The sequence below is a fragment of the Pavona decussata genome, unplaced genomic scaffold, assembly GCF_977016875.1.
Source record: "Pavona decussata unplaced genomic scaffold, jaPavDecu1.1 SCAFFOLD_300, whole genome shotgun sequence".
Lineage (NCBI taxonomy): Eukaryota > Metazoa > Cnidaria > Anthozoa > Scleractinia > Agariciidae > Pavona > Pavona decussata.
The window spans coordinates 2,123,977-2,148,248 of NW_028145697.1; the positions used below are offsets into that span (position 1 = coordinate 2,123,977).

General features: G+C 38.8%; 2 protein-coding genes and 1 pseudogene across 2 annotated transcripts in view; all 3 read right to left on the reverse strand.

The window, feature by feature from the left end:
* The window catches only part of LOC146454574 (uncharacterized), a 66,255-nt gene extending 59,565 nt beyond the window's left edge, over nt 1–6,690 (reverse strand). Inside the window, exon 1 of the mRNA XM_085095322.1 lies at nt 6,578–6,690. The gene's annotated coding sequence lies outside the window, so the exon portion shown is untranslated. The remainder of the gene's footprint in view (nt 1–6,577) is intronic.
* LOC146454579 (uncharacterized) overlaps nt 1–24,272 on the reverse strand; it is a 69,754-nt gene that overhangs the window by 20,562 nt on the left and 24,920 nt on the right. The gene's annotated exons all lie outside the window — the stretch shown is intronic.
* LOC146454580 (uncharacterized) lies at nt 1,296–3,996 on the reverse strand (annotated as a pseudogene).

The following is a 24,272-nucleotide window of genomic DNA, read 5'->3' on the forward strand; positions in this document are numbered from 1 at the left end:
CCCGTAGGAAACCCGAGTATCTCGAGATGCGCAGAACGTATGCGCGGTAACAATAGTAGTCACCGTCCTTAACGTAACCTCTTACCCAGTCTTCGTTCTCCTTGACCAGCGGTCGGGAAGCTCGTTTCGTCAAGCCTGCGCAGTAAGGAACGAAGACTTGAGGAACGAGATTGGCCGTTTTTATACTAGAGGACGCATTATCCGTCTGGACGAACTTGGGCAAACATTTGTTGTTCGTCTGGTTATTCGTCTCTTGTATAAAGACGGGCACAAGACGTATTATCCCTCTGGACAATCTGTTTTCCGTTGTGCGTCGTTCAAGACGAATAACGGAAGATAATTCGTCCAGACGGATAATGCGTCTTGTGCCCGTCTTTATACTAGAGACGAATAACCAGACGAGCAACAAATGTTTGCACAAGTTCGTCCAGACGGATAATGCGTCTTCTAGTATAAAAACGGTCATTGTCCTTAACGTTTCCTTTACTGAATAACCTCTTGGCGAAAGCTGCCCTCATAAGGGACGTTCTCCCAAAAGGAGTGGTAGAAACCAAGCAACCTTGTTTTTCAGAATTAAGTGTATTCGTCGTTTGATTCTGGAAACCAGCTCATTGATTACCCGTACTTGACGCCTCACTGGTTTGACTGCTTTTTGTGCCTGTCCGTTTGGCATGCCTCGCCTGAGGAAAGCCACAATAACTACAAGAAACTCCATTGTCTCTCTCAAGTCACTGACATTTGCAACAAGTTCATTTTCCGTAGGCAATTTTACGCGAATCCTTGCCCATGGTAGCAGAACGAGATTACCTGGAGTGACCGGAAAGACCAGGGAAAATTGATTGGAAATAAATGAAGGACAACAAGGTACGGAAGTACAGGGAGGGGGGAGGGTTATAGGTTTTTGCTCTGTCTGGGAAGGGTCATCAGTTTGACAGGTAAGGAAAAGGGGAGGGCCACGAAATTTCTTGGAGAAAAAATGAAAAATCCCACAGCCAGCGTCGCCCCCCTCTCACATACACATAATTAGAAACGTAACGTCCCTAACTATTAATCGCTTAATCTCTTTATTTATTTATTTATTTTTTTTTAGAGTAACAAAACGGTCAGGTTAGGGCAAAATCCAGTATAGTACAATAACAACCAGTTTCCACATGAAATAGGAAATACTAGCACGCATCAAGACCATGCTGGTTTATAATCCAACCATAAGCCAAGTAAGAAATTTCAAGAATGTATATCATACACTACAACTTCTGCAGGAAAACGGAAGAAGGGTGTTTGTCTGACAAAGAAGATGTAAATTACTGTCCCGGCAACTGTTTTCTCTTCAGAAAAACACAATGTCGGTTTGGCATATATAGCTGGTCCAAGACTGAAGGTAGCCGTAGCGTACCATTTAAAACACTAACATAACTAACCCTTCAATGCAGCTGTTTAAGTTCTAAACATATTCACCTAATCAACTATTGTCCAACGTGTGTAGCAAACTCAATCACAAAACTAACAGACACAATCAAGACTTCTTTAACACTAAACCTTGAAAATTCTAAACAACAAAACAGAAGACTGTCATCTTTGCATTTCACCACTTTATGAAGGCTAATGGCATCATGGCATACTTTCACAAAACTTAGTTTTGAGTAGTAAATCTTACCAACTAGGGCTCAGTTGTTCAAAGCCCGATTAAGCTAATCCTGAGTTAACGTGAACTTTAATTTGTGTTTAATTATTATTCAATAATGATTTTGCCAAACGATTTTTTTGCCCCTGAGTTTTGAAGACTTTCATTTACCATTAGCTTAAAATTAGCTTTTAAGAACATTCTTAACAAGAGAAGTGAAAACTTCTGTTAACATTTAGTCGCGGATTAGCGTTAATCGCCCTTTGAGCAACAGGGCCCAGGAGTTACCCTGATAACCCATGAAACAAAGAACTACATTTCATTTTGAAGAAAACAAAAGAAAAAAAGGCTAAAATGGGCCTAGAATTTACTTAACTCAAATGTTAGAACGAAATATTTTGAGTGTTAAAAATAGTGTTGAAAAACGAAAGTACTCAAGTAATTGTTCCATTGAGTGGACTCAAAAAATGGATATTTCTGTAAAATACCTGCCTGTTCACAACACCCCCTCTCCCCTGCGTGAAAATCAGTGACAATCACTGGACTGCCATATGTTTGTACATATGATAAAGAATTCCTCAATAATTATGTTAGAATTCTTGGCACATCCAACATGTAAATCTCTCCTCATCAATGACATCATTTACCGCAGTTATGCCTCCTTAGCCTACTGCCATTGCTGAGAGGTTCGCTGTACAGGGTGCACTAATATGGGGTGAAATCCGTGAATCGCCATGAACAGTCTTATTGTGATAAAGCAAGCCAGAATTATGAGTGTAAGATTTGCCACATTGTGTACACTTGTAGGGTTTCTCACCACTGTGAATCCTGAGGTGATTTCGTAAAGTTGATGAAACCCTGAAGCATTTGTCACATTGTGTACATTTGTAGGGTTTCTCGCCACTGTGAATCCTCAGATGACTTTGCAAATGTGACGAGCGGCTGAAGGATTTATCACAATGTGTACATTTGTATGGTTTATCACCAATGTGAATCCTCAGATGCCTTTGCAATGTTGATGAATTCTTGAAGCACTTTTCACATTGTGCACAATTGTAGGGTTTCTCACCACTGTGAATAATCAGATGCCTTTTCAAATCTGATGAGCGGCTGAAATATTTGTCACATTGTTTACATTTGTAGGATTTCTCACCACTGTGAGCCCTCAGATGACTTTGTAAATGTGATAACTGTCTGAAGCACTTCTCACATTGTGTACATTTGTGGGGTTTCACACCACTGTGAATCCTCAAATGACATTGCAAACCTGATGAATGGCTGAAGTTCTTGTCACATTGTGTACATTTGTAGGGTTTTTCACCACTGTGAATCCTCAGATGACTTTTGCAAATGTGACGAGCGGCTGAAAGCTTTGTCACACTGTGTACATTTGTAGGGTTTCTCGCCACTGTGAATCCTCAGATGACCTTGCAAATTTGATAAGCAGCTGAAATATTTGTCACACTGTTTACACTTGTAGGGTTTACTGCTACTGTGTACCCTCATGTGATTTTGCTAAGTTGTTGAGCAGCTTAAAGATTGCAAAATTGTTTATATTTGTGTATCCTGAGGTGTGTTTTTAGATCTTGTGATTTTTTAAAGGACTTGTGACACACAGAACATTTGTATGGCCTCTAGGTGACAATGCAAACCTTGTGACTGCTTAAAACAATAATCTGTAGATGCTGCATTTGAAACCTTTCCTGCCTCATTCAAATGAACTCTCATCTTTTTAAACTCTTAATAAGAGAAATGTATATATCTATGACAAATACCTACAAATAAAACAAAACAGCAAAAAATCAGAAATGGTTAGTAATGAATTGAAAAGGGATCTGCAAATTTATGCATTCTATTTATTGGAAAGGAGAATATGCTTTTTGATCTATTGGTAACCATGGTGGCTGGACTGTGCTTGTATAATTTTACATGTTCTAATTCAAATTTTTAAATGTAGAATAGCTTACTTAAAAATAAAAGATGACATTCCATTCTGTGTGGGGATAAATTACAGTTTAATATATGACCATTTTTTTGTGATCTTAAGGTTCTTTATAATTAACTAATGCTACTTAAGTAATTCATGCTGGAATTATTTACTAGTAGTACCGGTATTAATTAATTATAAAGAACCTTAAGATTACAAAAAAATGGTCAGATATTAAACTGGTTCACTAGTTTATCCACCAAAAGGAAGATGCTCAGTAATAAAAGTAAGAAATGAAGGTTTGAATTGAAATGAACTTGTGACTCAAACTTCATTTGTGTCAGGAGTAAGCTCTGTGTTAAACCACTAAGTCAGCACTTGCCACACAAAATGCCACCCCCCCTCCTCTTTCCCCCACTTTACTTCCCACCCAACCCTGGATCTGCATATAGGAGATATATAAGCCCCTAACAAGTGAGTATAATGCTCCACATATACACAGAGGACAGATTCAGTGTCTAAGCCATAGTATAAGAAAAAATACAAAGAAGTCATAAAAGTTTCTATTTTTTGAAGTTGTGTAGGTCTGTCGTCTCTTGGTAACTTCCACGAGGCTAATCCCCCACCTCTTTGTGCAAGGGAAAGGTCTAAAATGTACTAATCCCCCACCCCCTTGGGAGCCCCCCTCCCCGCCCACCCTGAAGGAATGAAAGGGGCAAGTTTACTATGATAATTGCATACGGACAATATATATAGGACTTTACTTTCCATTTACAATTCATTAGTCCAACCTCATCTCGATTACTGCAGTTCGCTGTGGGGATCCTGTTCTAAGAGTCTTTCTCAAAAGTTACAAAAATTACAAAATCGCACAGCACGCGTCTTAACATTTTCAAATTACGATTGTAAGTAGTGATGAATTGTTGTGGATGGTAAACTGGGTTAAACTGGACCGTCAACGCCTTGTCAATAAATCAATAATGATGTACAAGATTGTAAATAATATGGTTCACACTTTGTCTTCCGTTCTGATACTTTAACTTATAACCTAAGAGATAGTGATAGTACGCTTGCTATCCCACAGCCCTGCACTAATTATTGTAAAAGAAGTCTGTCTTAAAGTGGAGTTGTACTGTGGAATAGTCTGCCCCTAAATATTCGACAGTTGCTGTCTCTTAATGAATTTAAATCTAAGCTGAAGAATTATGATTTTGACAGTTATAGTCTTGTATAAATTTTATTTTGTTTTTTTACACGGCTTCCTTGTAAAGCAGGTTTTTATCATTTCTCTTATTGTAGTAGCTATTTACAACATAAATTTAGTTAGGTAGTTAGATTTTGAATTAAATATTGTATAGTCCTGAAGGAAAACACTGTGTCTAAATAAAGATTTTACCTTAAAGGAACAATATAATGATGTTTTCACTCAGTCACAGCAGTGCTCGATGCAAAAACATACAGAGCGAAAATATAAATATAAATTTAAGATAGAAAGTGTACCACAGTTACTCCAGTTTCATGCACTAAGCGATCATCAGACTGATATTATTGATGCAATCCAGATATTATAAATGTTATAGATGTAACCCAGATATTATAGATGTAGAGTAGGGGGGGGGGGGGGGGGAAGGACTAAAGCAAACGTGTTACTGTGAGACAATTATGGGGGACCAGGGGCATGCTCCCCCAGAAAAATTTTAAATTTAAGTCTTCTGAAATGGCTAGAAATGCATCAAAAACTGTCAACACTGATGTAAACTTTTAACTGATTATATCAACCAAAATATGTTAACTTTTCTTTTCTTTTCTTTTTAAGAAGTCAATACTTGAGTCTGGCCTTAACATTTGACCAACACATCAGGCTGATGAGACAAAAATTTTCGACTTCTTTTCTTGTTAAAGCCAGCAGCTTGTGAAGACCCAGATTCATTATTCCCGTTTCAGTGAATCATATTTGCTTCTTCTTTCATTATGAAAGCAGGATTCAATGATCTAGGATAACCGTAGCTGTACATAATTCTCTGCTTCAAATATTTATGCACAACAGCAAATATAGCTACACTAGCTTTCATAAATGAATCCCTTTGTGCAAAAACTACTCCGTTAAAACTTATTCATTGATGAAATTTTATCTTCGTGAAACACTGATCGAAGAACGAATGAAAATAGAAACAACAGATTTCACAGTTGAAATCTAGTCATCCGTTCAGGAGCAAAACTGATGACAAATTGAAATTGTCGGGTAAGTCGGAGAAAACCTTAATATACTTAATAATGTGTAAGGTAAGTTGTTTCTGTGAGTGATGGAAGTGGTTAATTTAGTTAAATAAAATATTTTTAAACATCCAAAGATTTGGGGGGAGGGGGGGCTAAAACCCTCCCAGCCCCACCCACTCCTCAGTCCCTGTATAAATACATGTACATATTTGAGTATGATGTTTCATTCAGTAAGTGGCACAGGGATACTCCAGATTCTCTAAAAAAAAATCAAAGTGCTCCTATCAGGAGTCGAACCTAAGACTACCACTGAGCTACAGGAGACTCATGGGAGCTAAGGCCATTTAATCAAGGTTCATGGAACAAACATCCTGCACACTGCTAGGATTGGAAATGTATGACATTCCAATCCTAGCAGTATGCAGGAACGAGTCCCTTTCGTTTTGGAATAAGCACATGTCGTTAAAATGCGAACTGAAAAGCCAGCTAACATTTTCGTAATCAAACAACAACTGGTAATTTTTGGTAAAACAGTTTCGGCAACTTAAAGCACGAATGTCTTTAATACAGCACTGGGCCACAAAACATTTTGCTGTAATGTTCTTGTTGGGTCAGGGTGTACTTGAAAGTAAAACGAAACTATTACCCACAGAAGTAATGTGAACATGATTGTACCATCAAAGCATCGACCAAAGAGTAAGACTTTCATACAACGCGCTCCGGACCATAGAGTGCCCAATGTTCTGAAAATATTCGAGGACAAAACACCGCATACAAGCCTTGAACTGATCAGCAGTGCTACCAGATTAAACAATCAAAGTAAAATTAACCGGTTTTGTTTACTTTGACAGAATGAACTCAAGGTGTTGTGGATTAAAATACTTACCTTATTTTAAAAGCGAGAACTAAACGCCCTGAAGAAAATTCACCACCGCCGGCGTAAAGTCACCTGACACACAACCACCTACCCCTCCCCGGATGGTAAGGAATTTTGAGGGGCAGCCTGGAGAATGACAGCTCCAAGGGAAAGCACAAGAATTCCTACAAACTCGGCTTTGAAATAGATAACTGAAAACATAGTTAACAAAAGGCAATGATTATGAAGCCCGACAAACTTCTTTGTTATGTTTTGTTGGCATTTTTGGCCGTGACCGTACACAGACGACAAAAGATTTTGAAATGTGTTGGAGCAACTGACCAATAAAAACGTTCGTGTTACAGATATTCGACAGACGGTGTCCTTATCCTTCGATAAATTCTCCTGAATTGAATTGTGAGCAGAACAGACCATTAATAGTCAGCAAGGAGAAGTAATTCTTGTTACAAGGAAAATCTTCCTCATTTTCTGCAAAAAAATTTTCGATTTCATGCTTGATTCGATCAACCATGGCCAGGCGCATAGCTAAGGTTTCGATAGGGGTGTTCGTTGAGCCCCAAATCTTGCTGAGCGGCGGGAGCGCTCCTACTAGGGGGGTCCGGAGGCATGCTCCCCCGGAAATTTTTTGAAAATCTAGGTTCCCAGAAACCTCATTTCCTGCATTTTGAGACCCATTTTAGACAAATCACAACTTTGTTTTACAGCAGCTTTTTAAGCTGTATACATCATTTCGACGGCATAATCGGTTTCCACTTAAACAAGAAAGTTCAATGTACATTCCGCGCCCTGTCAAGTTCTGAAAGCTATTCGATCTGCTAATAGTCATACACCAAGCTGGTAAACTGCATCATTCTCGGGTGAAATTGACTATCTTGTCAAGATTGACAGGCATATCATGTTTGATATACATTAGAGCAACGGCGGACAGCCTACTCTCTCCGATGGTACACTTCACGTAGTTGTTTAACCTCCACATTGCGCTTATGGAACGTTCACATTCACAAGTGAATGTTCTCAGGCGAACTTGTACGTAATTGCACGTGAAACTCAACAAGGCTTAAACTATTAGGTTTGTAGTGAATCGCATTCAGAGAACAAAACGTATCGCACAGCATGCTTTTCTATAGCTTTTTCGGGCGGATGCGGTTTTACCGCAAAAATGAAACGTCATTAAAATTAATCTCCAAGGGTTCTTTACAACTTTTATTTTTACTGAGAATAAGACATAATGCCTAAAAAATGGGTTTATATCTCTATTTTTCTTTGGTTGATGTATTTCGACCACAGCAACTTTATTTAAACGTTTTTCTTCCGCCATTATTGTTCTTCAAAGGGGGTTCGCTCGAACCCCTCGAACCTCCCCTCCTACGCGCCTGATGGCGGTCAAAGGTCTCTCGTGAATGATTCAGAATTTCACTCACTCCGATGCGAAGATGGCTTTTAAATTACCTTTTATCACAAAGAAGGCAATTGTACCTAAGGTTCCTGATTTACCGCAATTTCGGTATGAAGATCTTGAGGAAACCGGTATCGTTGGACGTGGTTCGTTCGGGGTTGTTGTCAAGGCTAAACATCTCGTACAAGGTTACGTCTCGGATACAGTGGTTGTAAAGAAGTAATTATTGGAGGAAAGCGTCGACGACCAGAAGGAATTCATCAAAGAGGCTAGAATGCTTTATAACCTTCAGCATGAAAACGTTGTGTCATTCAAAGCATTCTAACAAAGGCCTTGTGCTATTATGTTGGAATATGTATGTTTTGATTTTTCGCCGTTCAGCGATGACATTGACTGACATTGATAAGAAAGTTCATAGCCTTCGAGAATTTCTGGGTTTCGTGGACAAGCACGATGCATTAGAAAGCTTTAATCAGTGTGGATTTTTCACTAAGATTGCCAAAGATGTGGCCAGTGGCTTGTGTTACCTCCACAGCAAGGACATTGTTCATAGGGACCTGCAAACTGCTAATGTGTTGGTGAGTAATCAACATTACAGCAACATGACAAGCGAAGAAGATTTCTCCAAAGCATTGCAGGAAAATCCAGTCATGTGCAAAGTCACCGACTTTGGCGAAAGCCGGTCACGGCTGGTGCAGACAGCACTCGTGGTTCACTCTCGCACACAACGGTTAAATCGGGGCACCCCTGTCTTTCTTGCACCGGAAGCATTTCTTTCACAACCGGAAGCTGGTATGTCATTTTCTATCAGTGACATGAAGAAGGTAGATATTGGCTTACGGAATGGTGTTGTTTAATGTTATAAATACCGATTTGAGGCATCCATTCCAGACGGAATTTGAATCGCCAGGTTCTGGAACCCCATTGGAGAAACTTAAACAGCTCCTTACTCAACAGAAGAAACCGTGTTTTTCTGAAAAATACAAACACCTTCAAGCAACAGATTGGCTCTATTTAGAAGGTGTGTGTACCAGGAATGTACAGCATGGGAGCAACAAAGGAGGTCACCAAATTAGAGGAATGGGAAAATGAATCTCTATGTGATGACACACCACTGGAAGTCAGCCAGACATCCTATATTGAAGCATTTGATCAAGATTTAGCCGAGAAAATTACAGTGGGTGGCTCAAAGATCCAGCAGCACATGGCTCCTGCAAATGATGGTACAAATGCCTGTGCCTTCCTTTGTGCTAAGATAGCTCACAATCTCCATATCTCAGAAGAAAGACAAAGTGGATGAATCCAGCCGATACTCACGAAGCTACCTTCCCTGGTGGAGAAAATAATCAATGAGCTTCCAGTTGAAATCAACAAAGTGCGCACAAAGGGTCTTTGTCATGTAGACGAAGCATACAGAATCCTCCGTCAAATTGGCTCAGTCTCTTGCGATTATGATTTCATAGAGAAGATTTTACATGGCGATCACATTTTCTCTCAAGAATCAAGAGAATGTTTACGAAAGGACATGATCGCGCGACATGACTAGTAAAGAACAGTTTTGTACCGCACTCTTTTGCTGCGAACCGTACGTTTTACTTGTAGGAGTTATCGGGGGGAAGCTGTTTTTGATCGATACCCACCCGGTAAACCAGGATCTTGGTGGCAACAGACATGGTGGTCTGGTGAAGGTGTATCATGACTGCTCGCCTAAAGCATGTGAAGCTCTCTGTGGCTGGATTTGGAAACGGTTAACTGAACAGGCGGTGGCTTGACGAAGAAGGCGGGGCATTCCTTTCTATTAATGTCTCCAGAAACAAGGTAAGCATAAACTTCTTTTTAATTATATTGTCATTGGCTTTAGTAACACAGTCTATAGACCGTCAGTGCAAGCTTTCACCTTTTCTAAACTACAAACTGCCTTTTTTGACTCCCTCTCCCCCTTTCCTACCTCCTTCCTTCCTCCCCTCCCTCTTTATATATGTCATTTTTGCTGTCGTTATGCTTTTTCTACCTCCTAATCACCTATCTCTTTGACTGGCAGTGTATCAAACGCTCCAGCTATTGAATCTGCAAATGATGAAACGCGTGGCTTCCAACTGAATAACCAGTTACACGGTTAGAAAATCTTTGTTTTCTGTTTTGTTGAATTACTTATGCAAAACTAATATTTTTCCCAACTGTTACTTATAGCAGACTGTACTCGCATTTCTCTATTAAGGGTGTGCCAACAGCGATCCGAGTGCTATGGAGGAAAATCGGAGTTACGAAAGAAAATCCTCGGCAGGGTAAAGACAGCAAGAAGGTAACCGTTGTTTCCAGTGTTCCTTACGATGTCAGTCCGTATGCTGTAGCATAGTCAGTTCTCTTTGTGTGTACTAGTAGAACATTAATTGCCCTGTCTGAGTTCTATAAACGCTTTTTTAACATCGACTTTGCGTTACAGGTTCAAGACAGCAATGTGAAAACGCATCAAGAGATTATCATTACGGATTCCTACGAGAACAGGTTCGTGAAATGCCTCATCCGGCTAATCCTGAGATAAATATATACCCAGCAGTGCATTAGCTTGTATTGATTGTTACAATTTTAATGGCTTTATTGTTAGGCGAATTATCAGAAATAAACGTTTGATTGATGGTAGCGAATTCGAGGATGATCCTGCTTGGAAGAAACGCAAAACCAATAATCAGACTCCTGTGTTGTCAGTTGGTTCTGAGCCAAATGCAGCTGGATTATCGAGCAGACCGAGCGCTGTTAAAACTTATCAGACGGTTATCCTTCCGGATTCAGACGAGGAGAGGTGAGCTTAAAGCAACATCGTTAATAACTGAATTACATTTAAAGTTACCAATGCATTAACATTAGCTTGTATTGATTGATGCATTTTTTTACCGCATTTTTTGTCAGGTCAATCATCCGCAATAAACGTTCCACTGATGTTGGCGAAATTGAGGATGATCAAGTCTCCAAGAAACGCAAAACTTGTAGTGAAACTGGTGTGTTGTCACAGGTTTCCGAGCTCAATGCAGCTAAATCAGCAAATATAGAGATTGGCGCTTCAGGCCGATATTTTATAAATTGTTGAACGGCGCTTTAGACAACTTAGGCCCTATTTACATGGTCTAGGGTATCCGGGACAACCTCGCCCTTAATACCGATTCCCATGAACGTCCCCACGCTCTGTCAGTAGTAAGAGGTTTATCGATGTATAATAATAGCAACAATATAAAGAAGCTACTTAGCTTAGCTACTCAGATCGAGTTGGCGAGCGCTCTCCAAACACGTGGAAATTACCGCCTGCGAGAACACGAGACACGACGAGACGCGCTCTCGTCCACTCGACCTGAGAAAAATGAAGGGACTGCTCGTAGTAATAATATTTTCACGTCATGTGACATTCTTTTTTTACATCACGCGTTAACGATCGAGCCGCTTCGAATTCAAACCAATTCAAATTCTATCGGCGATTTTACCACTCTAGTGATTTTGATAGTATCGTGTTGAAATGAGGGGCTTGTAGGTGCAACTAACAAGCCTCAAAATGCACAATGTTAAAAGTTAGTCATGTGTTACATGCTAATAGAAAATAACCACGGCAACACAATTCTTACAGGCCTTAAAATGAAGCCAACTGGAGCGAGTCCATGTAACAGCTTATCCAAAAGTGCGATCCAAGCAGTGGCCCTCACCGAGGTAAGATTCTCGTTTATTTTTTTTTTTTTAGAAAATTAACTTGATAATATCACATTTCCTTTTTTCTTGGTTTAAATTTTTCCAACGGGAACATTTTTCGTACGCATTGCTAGACTGTACTTTTCATTTTTCAGAATATCTACGAAAGCGACAAAGAGTTACCTGTATTTCAAAAAGGCAAACGAGATGGGTACACTGTTCCGCAGGCAGTTAAGATCTTACTAGAGCAACAAGACCTGAAGTGTTCCAAGGTTCCTTTAAGAGTACGCCAAAACTTGGCATTTATTATAGATGTGGACAAACTGAAACATTCGGAGGATGTCAAAAGTGACATGAATGGCTCATACTCTCATACACTGCGCATTGCATCGTGGACGACCGAAATAGACGAGAACAAGGAAGTTAAAGTTATTGCAAAGAAGAAAATAGAGCTGAAATCCAGTAACCAATATCACATCCATGCACATTCCACAAAAAACACCGCGGGGTTATGCCGCTCAATATTTATCATGAAAGGAGAGAGTGGTCACGCGATCATCAACGATCAGTGCTTGTTGCAGTACGCTATCCTAGACAAGAATTGTGACAAGGTTAATTTTAATGTACGGGCACACAGGAACAGCAAAAAAATCCATCAAGCCTTTCTATCCCATCAAGAAAAGCACCATAGAAGCCTTGAAAAAGGAAGTTACAACAAAATCGCCTTCAGTTGTCTATAGTAATGCTTCAGCGGCTGCAGGTGGAATTATGGGCGCACGCGAACCCGGGGATCTTCCAAGGTCAAGACAACAAATGTACGATCTGAAATACAAGAGCAAGAAAACAAATGGAGTCGACGAACGGCTACAGTAGTCCAAACATAAAGAAGAATCCATCATTCTTGAGCACCATGACGTGCCGGAGGACTTGTGGGTGTTGGGTAAGAAGCATATGACAGATGACCTCTCGCGCTTTTGTACCTCAGGAAAATTAAGCCACCCCTTTAGCGTGGACCCGACTTTCAGTTTTGGGAAGTACGAAGTAACTCCTTTTACATACAAACATCTGTTCCTAACATGTAAGCGAACCGGCGGGGCTCCTACCTTCCTTGGGCCGACAGCGCTTCAGTACAGTAAAGAAAAGAGTGTTTACAAGAAGATTGTATCAGCAGTGTGTAACAGCGCTCCAACTCTAGCAGAAAAGGGGAAAGGCTTCATCACAGACGGCGGGGAGGCTTTGCACACTGCTGTCGGAGAGGTATTGACGCATGCGACAGGGCTCCGATGCTTCACACATTTCCAGCAAAACTGCCAAGAGAAACTCCGAAAACTTGGAATCCAGCAACACCAAAAAGTATTCATTGACACCGTGTTTGGCAAGCAAGATGCTTGTCAGGGAATTCTCGATGCAAATACCAAAGATGAATTACAAGAAAAGTTACATGCATCCAGAGAAATCTTGAAAACGGAAGAGACAAGAGTCACCAGAAGGAAAGTCCCTCTTTACTTGAAGTATGTAAACAGCCATGAAGACATGATGGAGAAGTGCATGATAGGTAACGCAAAGAAACAAGCGGTAATGCCATGTGATCGATCTGGTACGCGTCTTCGTAGTTGCACAAATCAGTGAGAGAGCGTAAATAACAAGTTGACTCGGCAAAAGGAGGCTATCGTAAAGAACGATAAAAACAAAGTCGATTTATCAAAGCTTCAGTTCACAAAGGATGTATTGGAGGAGGTGGACAAGCACCAACAGGAAGAACTCCATATAGCAATTTGTGGACTTAGCGCAGAATATGAGCTTGCAGACGTAGTAGCCCACCTAGCAGTTCCTCCAGAAGAGTGGTTTGAAATGTCCGCAGTCCAGAGAGCAGACTACGTCAAGAAATTTAACCAGGTGACTGTTGAAGAGGCAATACGGGGAAAATCAATCACCATCAGCAAGACGGCATCCGCTAAACCAGTAGAAAAAAAGGGAATTTTCTATTGATCTGAAGACTTCTCTGCAGTCTATCAGTGCGTGCCCAGCTGGTGTGATAGCAACTATTGTCAAGGAGGCGCAAAAATTGCAACAAGGCTATCCAACAAATGCCATCGTTAGCTGGGGATGACAAGAGGAAAAAATACCTTGTTGCTGCCAAGACATGTAAGAAAGGAATGTGTGAGTGCCTAGTCTATCGGGATCACTCTACTTGTACTTGTCAATGTTACAAGTGTAACAGTATTTATAAACACAGCTTGTGTGTTTCTGAAATTGAAGGCATTTTGAAAGAACACTTGGACTACCTTTCCAAGTTGCCAAGGAGCTCACTCCCGCCAAAAAGTAATCTCGTCGAGCCGGCCAAAGATGCACAAGGTAAAAAGGAGGAGCTCATAAAAATCCATGGAGACCAAGCCGAGGTGGTGCTGCCCAAAAACATTTTAAACCGTCGTTCGGTTGAACACATGAGTTGAATTCAATGCTGTGTGCGGCAAAAATGTCAAACTTCTAAAAATAGATTTTTTCTTCCATTTTATCACTTTCTTTACCATTTTTCTACGTTTTGTGATCAAGTAAAAGAAAAATAAGGGTCATTGAATCTTTAATATTGTGAAGTGAAATGCAAATTTATAGGAACAACAAAGAAAGGAAGGATAGGGATGGGGCAGGGTCACAGGTTTTCGTTTTATCTTTTAAGGGAGGGTCATAAGTTTAACAGGTAAGGAAAAGGGGAGGGCCACGAAATTTCTTAGAGAAAAAATCCTAAGTATTAACTGCTTTATCTATATATTTAATTAATTATCGTAGAGGAATAAAACGGTTAATATATGGCAAATCAAGTATTATATAACAACAACCAGCTTCCAAACAAACTAGGAAATACCAGCAGGCATGGTTACCCTGGTTAATAATCCAACCATAACCCAACAAGTTGTAAATAAAAAAGAAAGAAATTTCAAGAGTGTATATCATACATTGCAACTTCTACAGGAAAACGGAGGAAGGGGATTGCCTGACAAAGAAGAGGGTAAATTACTATCCCAGCAACAGTTTTTCTCTTCAGGAAAACACAAGGTCAGTTTGGCCTAGCTGGTCCAAGACAGTAACATACCTAAACATTCAATACAATTTTTTTTAATCTGCATCATATCACAAATGTACAACAAGTACTACACTTAAATTATAGTTTAGACAAAGGAAACCTGCTATGTGCAATCATACATAACAATGCATTATTAAACACTAAACATAATTAATGTATAGGAGTTAGACCAATTTCTCCATACAGTATTTATAGTTAAGTTTACATAAAAATTCACAGAGATCCAACTCCTTTTTGTTACATTTTTTATTATACAGATAGCACTTGGCATATAGGACACAATAATTCAATTCTCGAGTAATCTTACAGGGTACAGGTACTGTTAGACTACCGTTGGTAGAGTTTGCCAAAGATCATTCCTATATCACATGATGTGAAGGTAGTAGAATGCTCTTCACTGAAATTTGCAAGAACATTTTGGAAAATCAACTATGATAAAACAGCAACCAGGAGTTCCATATGAAATAGGAAATACTAGTAGGCATCAGACCATGCTGGTTAAAAATCCAACCATAAGCCAACATAACAAGTTGTAAATAGAAAGTAAGAAGTTTTAAAATTGGAATTTGTAGTTAATAATTAATAGACGGATACCAAGCAACCTGAGGTGCTCTTGCGTGGGTATCAATTGTCTGTTAGTGTTCCAAAAATCATTTTCTTTCCTCCATCCCCTCTTAATACGTCTTCAAATTTCATTCAAATTTAGGTGTTTTGCCCCCTTAAAGGGGGACAAGAACATAGCTTTCTTAACATTAACATCGAATTTACAGTGCCAGATACGTCCATTTGAAGTAGATACGAGTTAAAAGGCGCCTTTTAACATGTTAATATAACAATAAAAAAGATGAAAAATAATTTGAGCAAAATGCTACCTCGTCTCTGCTTCCCCCTACCCCCTCATTAAGGTAGAGTTACTGGGCGCAGAGTCTCTGCAGAGTCCCACCCTCACCGGTCCAACCGCACGAGGGAGCTCTTAAAAACCTAAATGATGCTGAAAACATAATTATATATAAGACGTGACAGCGTCTTTTCCTTCCATGTGGGACGCATTTTTTCTTAGATCTGCACGAGGCGCAGCCCCATTTTCGTGCGAAGCTTGGTTTCGTCCTATAACGTCATAAAATTACTGGTTTCATTCACAACTCTGGTAGAAGTCTTGAACTGTTTCTTAGGATCTTTTAGGTTGATGTCGATGACATCAAGGATTTCCTTGAAAATTTTTGTTCTAATTAACAGCTTCTACAGGAAAGCAAAGGGAAGGGGATTGTCTGACAAAGAAGTTTGTAAATTACTGTCCCAGCAACAGTTTCCTTTTCAGGAAAACACATGGTCGGTTTGGCATAGCTGGTCCAAGACAGAACATAAATTAACCTTCAATACAGCTGTTTTAGTTCTAAACATACCGTATGCACCTAATCAACTATTGTCCAATGTCTGTAGCCAACCGATAAGCCCAAAACTAAAATACGCAATCGTGACTTCTTTAACACTAACAATCTTGAAAATTATAAACATCAACACAGTATCTCCTTTGCATTTCACCACTTTATAAAGGCTTATAGCTTCATAACATATACATGTGCACTTTCACAAAAGTTAGTTTTGAGCAGTAAATCTTACCAACCAAGAGTTACCCTAATAACCCATGAAACAAAAAACTACATTTTGAAGTAAACAATAGAAAGACAAAAGCATAAAATGGGCCAAGAATTCACTTTACTCAAATGTTACAACATAATATTTTGAGTGTTAAAAAATATAAGTACTCAAGTAATATTTATTGTTCCATTAAGGGGCCTCAAAAGTTGGGATATTCCTGTAACAAAACAAGTGCCTGTCCAAAACACCCCCTCCCCTTATGCAAAAACGCGCCCCCACTTGAACAATCAACGACGAATCGTCATATGTTTGTAGCCAGGGTGTAGATTCCACAATAATAATTAATGTTGGCACATCCAATACATAAATCTCTCCTTGTCAATGGCAGATCATGTGCTGTGGTTATGCCTCTTTTACAGCCATTCCTGAAAGATTCACTTCTCAGAGAAAGATTTGTCACAGATTTGTCAAAGAGTTGTGGGGTTAATCATCACTGACTAAGAATCTTGAAGAGGCTTGCAAATGTGATGACTGGCTGAAGCATTTGTCACACTGTGTACATTTATAGGGTTTAACACCACTGTCAATCCTCAAATGACTTTGCAAATGTGAAGAGCAGCTGAAAGTTTTGTCACACTGCGTACATTTGTAGGGTTTCTCACCCCTGTGAATCCTAAAGTGAATTTGCTCAAAAACTGTCATGTGAGCATGACAGCACGGCACTTAAGAGCGAATGCCCACAAGAATCAAACAAAATCGGAAAATAGCGGCAAAAGTGTAAAAACTCAAAATCGCTCAAACTTTGGCTATCAGTAGTCCACACTGAGTTATTTATTGCAATGTAATTAATTTGTCAAAAAAACTTTTTGTTTTGGCAGAAAATGACTATAATAAGTTTCGGTGCTAATCACGAGAAATTTCGACTTGAAAATTTAAAGGTTTTTAAGCAAGCCGCTCGCCTTAACTGTAGAGCAAGAAGACATCCACTTATTATCAGCTTATTCTACATCTCTTCCCAATTTGATTTTATTATTTTTATGAAGTTTGAAAAAACCATGACATCGAGAGGGACCTGAACGAAATCCCACTGTTACTCTATGGAAAGGACGAGCTAAATTTAAAAGATTATTTATCACGCTACCTTTATCACGAATGGGATGAAATTTCAACAGTAAATTTAGGAAGAAATGGACTCCTAATTGATGTAACGTTTGTTCTGGGGAAATTAAATCGTTGTCTATAACAGAGCGCTAAAAACCACTGAAATACAGGCAAATAAGAGATTGCGTGACAGATCGTGACAGAGGTTACAATTGTGTTCTACGGATATTTAAGCCCGAACTCGATATTAATGCTGTTCATAAAACAACAGCATTCTCTTTTGAGAATGTAATGTTTTTCCCGTATTATATGACACTTTGTTTGTACTTTGTGTAAACAAATTCATAACTCCCAGGGAAAAAAAAGTTATGACATCGCGAGACATCGGGAGGTGTTCTTGTCTCAGACCCCTCAATGTTTTAACTGTAGTTTCCTTTCGAAGTATACCTATTTGTTTGTTGCGTGTGAGATAATTTGTCTTTATTCTATTCGGTTGTGAGAACTACAAACTCACTCGTCTTATTTAGCATGAGATCTGACCATGACAATAAATGCTATTATTGCCTACTTGTGACAGCTTTGATTGGCAACAAAATTTCAGCTACTTGTATATAAACGCCGTATTTCCTCGAACAAAGCTGGGGCGATTTTTTCCACACCAAAAGAGGACAATTATTCGAGCGAAGGCGATTATTCGAGGGAGACGATTATTTCAAATATTGCTCTCTAGAATTTGTGTTCTACATATTTTGTTTCATTATTAAACCCATCAGGAAATCGCATCAAATAAACCGAAAATAGGCTTTTAAAGTGTTTTAAATTTGGCTTCTTGATTAATTTTCAATGTCAATGTCCTTGGCGTCAGAGCTTGAATCGTCACTGATCAGTTTTGGTGGATAAAAAAAGGAGATGCCGAGAGGGGTGGGGTGAGGGCGATCATTCGAGAGAGGCGATTATTTGAAATATTTTTGTCAAAGGGGAGCGATTCCTGGAAGGAGGCGGGTACTCGAAGAACGGGTACTCTTTTAGAACACTGTATTTCATAAAACTCCGGCCTTCAAGTTCTTTCCGCGTCAGGGAGTCATACATCTAAATGGCATATATACAATAAAAAATTACTGCTAAATGAACCTTCACATTTACAACAAAACGTATGTAAGATCCTAGTCTATTATTCACTGTAACTTTCTATAAATGCATGTCGTGGTGAATAAATAAATAAATAAATAAATAAATAAATAAATATATAAATAAGTAAGTAAATAAATAAATAAATAAATAAATAAATAAATAACTAAAAAAATAAATAAAACGGCTCGTGTTTTCCTGCCGTAAAGACTAACAACATGTACTGTATTCATTTCGAGCACTTGCTGGCTTGACAACTGCAGCTCTGCACCAGGTTTGAAATCATGTCCACGAATGGCTTTTTCCGTTTGACTTTTACTTCTGATGTGTCAAGTCCGAAGGCCTCAAACATGTTCCGTAACATTACAGTCAACCCAGGTCACGCGTGAACGATATTTTTGATATTTGAACGGAGTTTTGAAATTTACATCTCAGTTTTGAAAATCGCCAACGAGATTTCAGAGTTCCCGTATAAATTTCCCTAGCTTACTGACGGTATAAGGCTATGAATTTTTCTTTACATTGCAAAATTGAATATTTCAAGAATAACAATTGTTTCCCAAGTATTTTGAACATTTTTTTTAAGTTTATGCGTCTTTTTCGGAACGATTTCCAGAGAAATGTCCAAAATTCCATTCACACGTCGGACATTACAAAGAGAAATTCGAATGTTCATTTCATTCTTGGAAATTCTGTTCACGCGTGACCTGGGTTGACTGTAACACTGAAAGTGAGCTAAGGATGGAGTTAAAGGGCCCTAGTCAGCCACACCTTTGTTTTTGTTTATAGGCGAGAGTTTGGCTATTATATTTTATTCGGAGCATGTGAAAATGAACGAAATCACTGTGAAACTACTAAAGATAATGAAACATATTTCCAGGAACGTAACTTACAGTAAAGCAGTAAGATTTCGCTTCACCATGCAATATCAATGATTTCGATGGCATCGAAAATGGCGGAGGCTGACTAGGGTCCTTTAATGACTAGCTCACAAATGTTGTAGGGGTCATATATATCGGATGTGAATGCTGCTATCGGTTAGTGCTGCACAATACAAGAAAACTAGCTAGCTTTATAAAGCGCGTTACTCTAAGTAAGAAAGTTCGGTGGGAAAAATTCCATAACTTTTGCGTGGAACTCGTTTATAATTGGCTATCAGTATAGCAACACGCTCAAATAGTTAATTTCAAGAGTCAGCAAAATAATTATTTCCGAGTCTAAAATTAAGCAAAAACTAGAAAATTAGTCTCTATTTTGCCAGCTTTCTATAATGTGTGATCATCGGTATTCGGTTTTTTTTTAACTCGTAAAGAAACTCGTAATCATCCAAGTAAAGAGACAAATATATGCACTACTGGCTACGTGAAAATTGGGGAGGGAGCGAGGGAAAGCTTGAATGAAACAAATATGCTGTTAAACATTTTAGTTATCAAACAAAATGATGAATAATAAAAATCATCAACAATAACAAGGCCATTAATGTATTTCCATCCGGTTAGGTCTGAATTAAAGGTCTGCATGTTTCCCGAAATACGTACGTTTGCAATATTTGTCACGGTGCGTCACGCAATCTCGGTTTGATTTTGCGATTTTGTCAGATTTTGAGGGCTCTTCCACAGAGCACAATTAAGTTTCCCCAGAAAAACTTTTATTTTAGCTAAAAGCCCATTTCCTCCTTACTTCACTCTTACAGTTGCATTTGATTTGTGATAAAGGTAGTAGGATAAATTATGTTTTCAATTTGGCAAGCGAATTCTATAGATTTACGGGTCTCTTTTTTTCTGGTCGGTCTCAGTGTTACAAGCTCGATCGATCTTAATGGGAATTAAAAGATAAAACCTTAAAAGGTTGTAAAACAAGCTGATAACAAATAAATGTCTTCTAGCTTTATCAGAAGGGCAAGTGGGTTGCTTCAAAATGACTGATTTTTCAGCCCGAATTTTCTCGTGTCTGGCTATGAAATCAATCTTGGTCATTTTCTCCCAAATCAAAAAGTTATTTCACAAATGAACCACACAGCAATGAATAACTCAATATGGACTACCAATAGCCAAAGTTTCAGCTATTTTCAAAATTTGAAAGTTTGCCGCACAATGTTCGATTTTTGTGTGCACGCGCTCTTAAATGGGTTTTGGCGCGCACAGATCAAACTTTTACTTCTGTGAATGAACATGCGAAGTTGGATAGTGTTGTTTATTTCTTTTCATTTGAGTTTACAAAGCTTCTGACACTGTTCAAGGACCATGAACATGTACCATGATACAGCGGATACAGCTTACGAAGAGAAATTTACTTAAAAGACTTTCTTGAGTGTGAAAGCGGCCACGGTAAATAACAATGAGCTTAAATTCCAATAAATTATGTCATTTTCAAAGCAAAAGGATGTGTTTCTTTTCTGATGTCTCTTATCGCTGCGTTCTCTTTCATGGCTCAGGTCTGTCAATTTGTTCTTGTTGTCGTAGCGCCGAACGGCAGACTCGGTAATTTTTACAGTATTCTTCGCCGCTTGGTTTCTTTCAAATTTCTAAATCTCCATGGCATCTAAGCTAGGGTAACAATGCTCTGTTTTCGTTTACGGGTACTAGTATGGTTGCTCTTTTTATTCTTGCTTCTGGTTGTGAGGTTTATTTATCACTGTTTTCACGTTGTTGTTTATATCTCGGCGGTAACAAATTTCAATAAAATTTGCTGGTAAAATGTTCAAAGCTACTAGCTCGTGTATTTTATCAATGGTAGATGCTTTATGGACTGTAAATTTTTGCATTTTCTTTGTTTTGACGTAAAAATTAAAGCCAAAAATTCAAATAACCCGCCCCGAGAAAAAATTTCGCGCACGGATATTACCATGAATTTCTCTTTCAGTCAGCGAACGATTTGTACTTTATCCGTTTACTCTCTCCAACAAAATGTCAGTATCGCGATAAAGAACTAAATTCGATTTTGAGACGGCATTACGACTTTATATTGACGGTGTTGGGAGAAAACATATTCCGTATTGGGCTCCGTCGCTTCACGACTCCGCCTAATACGGAATATATTTTCTCCCAACTAGCCGTCAATATAAAGTCGAATTTAGTTTATAGTAATTTTAAAAATTATTTTGAAAATTTTAACTCCTTTTAGAAATACTTAACTTACAAAATGTGACAAAAGTTTTGGGACCATGAATCCAAACTATTTAAGGAGCGTGATCTCACTGCTCAGGGGAACAGCTAAAAACTCTAAGCAATTTATATTTCAAGTCCTGGCCAACCAAACACAATGCAGACAATGTTTTTTACCTTTCAAGTCACACTTCACTAGCGCGATTGCAGAACACCCGGCCCATGTCAAACAGGACAATCTACTGCCCCCACAGTCAATGAGTAATTTAATAGTGTAAGCTGGTACAACTCATCGTCCTTCAGTCCCGCAGTCCGGTAGTTAATTTATATGACCTAGTTCATACGTCAAATATAATTTGGATTAATTTATAATTCGAATTGACTTCGCCTGTAAGATGACGATAATAGAGATTTGATTTAGATGACAAATTAAATTCAACCAACTTGAATAACATGGGATTGGGTGGAACTTGGTGTGGCCAACCGACAACGATTCCAGATTAAAAAAACAACGATGAATCGATATTATGTTAATGCATTTTCAAATTTATGCTACGACGTCTGAACTCACATGCCTTTTAGACATTTTATCCGCCTGCCCCAGATGGATAAAACGTTTGGACGAATTTGATTCCATGAAAGGTTTCATACATCGCTTTCTGCATTATATTTCACTGAAATGCAACGTGTGAACTAGGCCTAACTTAATCTAAGGTTGTGCAACTACTTGTGGTCCCTCATTCCGATAGTCGATAACCTTCAGTCCTGCAGTCACGACTTGAGGACTGGAGAATCGAAGCAGTATATTTAGTGGGCTGGGTATTCTGCAATCTAGCTACACTACCTCGAATCCTTCTTGCGTAGTTTAGGCGAGTACTGCGTTACGTTAACGGCGGTATTAACCACAATTCACTTCTTACATTCACGAGTCGGCTCACAGGAGCCTTTGATTAGGAAAGCCCCATACATTAATTATACATGCATCACTGTTCATAGTAACCATCTTACACAAAGAACGAGCATGAATAGAGCTTGAGTCGCAAAATGTATACATAATTAATGCATGGGGCCGTGCGGAAATCTCCTGGCTATAACTCAGATCGAGTGCCCAAATATTCGAGGACAAAACACCGCGTACAAGACTTGAACTGATCAGCAGTGCTATTAGATTTTAAACAATCAAAGTAAATTAACCGATTTTGTTCACTCCAACAGAATAAACTCAAGGTGTTACCTACCTTATTTTGACTATTTTTAAAGCAACAACAAACGGCACCAGAAAATCTCCAACCAGTCCTCCAACCATCGAGTCTTACCAGGAAGAGGGGGCAACTTCGGCTTTTCGCAATCGGATTGCTTGTCCGGATGATGCGGGATATCGTGACGTCACTTCCCGTAAAACCCGGGAAGTTTGAATGATTGATAAACTATAACCTCGCCAAATTTTTTCCTTTGATGATCAGTCAAATGATTATACGCCAGGCCATCAAAGAATCATAGCTATGTATAAACCTGTTACCATAATACATGAAAACAGCATCATCGCTCATGAAATGAATATTTCAAGTGTGGAAACACGGAAAAGTTTGACAGTGGTTGACAGCAAATGCGACAAAACAGTGACGGCTTACGCCTCTTTGAAGAAAGATAACTTGAGATTCTAAAAGAATCTAACAAGGAGGGACAAGAGAGATCTTACTGTGGTTTAGAGGTTTCGACTGGCCATTAAAAACAATTATCTTACAACTTAATAAAAATGATCAGTGGGTTTAAACGCATTTCTCCGGTACTGTCTGGTCGAAAGCTCGCGAAAAGAAAAACGAAAAGCATTCTTTCTAAAGCTATCGGAAAAGCTTCGTTGCAAAGAAGCCTTCAGTACCATGTAATTTACCAGTTGGTAATTGTTAATGAGCTACGGGATTTGCTTTTTGATTAATTATCTCACAAAAACAGGAGAACATGACAAGAATTCTACTTGCGAGGCCGAGTGGCTGACGCCAGCATCAAGGCAAAATAGTCCAAACATTCTGTATCTTAACACCAAAATTCTAGGGGCAATGCACAAGTTCTTTTCTCACAGGTTTAGAATTCATAAAGAGGGTTCAATTATTCACTGGACTAGTACTTAAGTTTAACTCAGCTTCTACTCTTACATCATTTTACTAATGAAAACCAACAGAAATCATTTGTTTTGTTGATCATTTCAGGTGAAGTTTATTTTCGTGACAAGTTGTCCCCGCATCAGAGAAATAGAGAAAGCTGGAGATATTGTGAATATGTTTGGCAAGAAAACTGAGCTCAGGAGTACACGATTTGGTTTGAAATTTCGAGAAATTTCTCGCAAAAAATAATTATCAGTTCAAAAGAAAGTCGGTTTCCTTGGGCGTCCGCATGTTTTGCAAGCTTTTTCAAAATTCTAGGTTGCTCAACAAAATTCTTCTTCACATAGGTTAAATGGCATGGGTAAATTAAAATAAGCTCCTTTGAATCATCATTTTGTATCTATCAATCATTTTAATGATGTTGGAGGCAAATTCTATAACTTCAA